Genomic DNA, 1916 nt, shown 5'->3' on the forward strand with positions numbered 1-1916 from the left:
CTTGAAAAAAAAAAAAAAAAAAAAAAGTCAGTGAGGGTCAGTGACTGTTGATGAGAAGGAAGGACAGATGGGACGATAAGATGACGGATGGAGGCTGGGTGGCATGGTTGTTCATTCCATCGTCTCTGAAACATCCCAGCAGCATCATATCGCTCTCCTGTTGTTTTCTACCAAAGGCCCCAGATCTTTCATGGCTCTTTCCATAGGGATAGTTACCTCTTAGAATTAAACTTAATGGCCGGGCGGTAGTGGTGCCTGCCTTTAATCCCAGCACTTGGGAGGGAGAGGCCAGCCTGATCTATAGAGCTAGTTCCAGGACAGGCTCCAAAGCTACAGAGAAACCCTGTCTTGAAAAAAAAATAAAAATGAATGCAACATATCTTTGCATCATTAAACAAATATAACACATCTTTAACTAATATTCTACAACAGGATTCATTTCTCTCTTCTGGTGTGCAGAGTACATGCAAACAAAACACCCATATGTATGAAATACAAAAATAAATAAACCTTTTTTTTTTTTTTTAAGAATTCCAATTCTAAGAGAGCCTGTATTATTCAGAGTTCTTTAGAGGAACAGAAATAATAGAATAATAAAGGATTATTAGAGAGGCTTACAAGCTATGGTCCAGCTAGTCCAACAATAGCTTTCTGCCAATGCCAAGTCCACTAATCCAGTAGTTGTTCAGGCCACGAGGCTGGATGTCTTAGCTGGTCTTCAGTATACACCAGAATCCTGAAGAAGTAGACTCTCATGCCAGTGAAAGAATGGGCTTTCCAGTAAGAGCAAGCAGGCAAAGACAGAGCAAGCTTCCTTCTTCCATGTCATTTATATAGGCTGCCAGCAGAAGGTGAGGCTTAGATTAAAGGTAGATCTATCTTCCCACCTCAAAAGATCTGGATTAAAGTTCTGTCTTCCCACTTCAAATGCTTTATTTAAGAAAAAAAAATCCCTGCTGGAGAGATGGCTCAGCCTCTTCCAGAGGTCCTGAGTTCAATTCCCAGCACCCATATGGTGGCTCACAACCATCTGTAATGAGATCTGGCGCCCTCTTCTGGTTCTGGTGTGAACATGCCAGCAGAACATTGTATGCTTAATAAATAAAAACCTCTTAAAAAAAAAAAAAAAAGAAAGAAAATGCCCTGCTGGACAGTGGTGGCACACACCTTTTAATCCCAGCACCTAAGCAGAGGCAGGTCGATCTCTGGGAGTTTGAGACCAGCCTGGTTGATAAAGTCAGTTCCAGGACTGCCAGGGCTACATAGAGAAGCCCTATCTCGGAAAATGAAATGAAAGGGAAAAAACAGTTTATTGAGCCACTTGGTTTTAGTTAAGTCCAGATGTAGTCAAGCTGACTAACAAGAATAGCCATCACAGCATTTTTCTTGGAGGGGAAGAAGTTTCACTTGTAGCTCAATTGCCTAGATGGAAGTTCTAAAGGGTGTACACACAATTTCCTGCAAAATAATAAGTATCTTAACTTAAGAACTCATAGTGTGGGGTTCTAATTAAATACAGGTAGGTCATTTATTGGGTGATAGTTTCTCCATTTACAGAGTTATCACAGAAAGATTATAGATAATCTAGAAAATACAAATTGGGGGTGGGATGAAGCTTGGTCCTGTCCCAGCTGAATGTGCCAGGCTTTGTTAACTCCCCATGGGAGGTCTTACCCTTTCTGAGGAGTAGATGGGGCTGGGTTGGGGGATTGTGGGAGGAGGAGGATGAAGAAGGGAGGGAGTGGGAACCATGGTTGGTACATAAAATGAATTAAAAAATTAAGTAAAGGGGCTGGAGAGATGGCTCAGTGGTTAAGAGCATTGCCTGCTCTTCCAGAGGTCCTGAGTTCAATTCCCAGCAACCACATGGTGGCTCACAACCATCTGTAATGAGGTCTGGTGCCCTCTTCTGGCCT

At 42.2% G+C, this 1916-nt stretch overlaps 1 protein-coding gene across 2 annotated transcripts in view; it reads left to right on the top strand.

Moving 5' to 3' along the window:
- Nucleotides 1-1916, top strand: part of Klhdc10 (kelch domain containing 10) — a 53406-nt gene that overhangs the window by 41833 nt on the left and 9657 nt on the right. The window lies entirely within an intron of this gene.

Source organism: Microtus ochrogaster, unplaced genomic scaffold (assembly GCF_000317375.1).
Source record: "Microtus ochrogaster isolate Prairie Vole_2 unplaced genomic scaffold, MicOch1.0 UNK4, whole genome shotgun sequence".
Lineage (NCBI taxonomy): Eukaryota > Metazoa > Chordata > Mammalia > Rodentia > Cricetidae > Microtus > Microtus ochrogaster.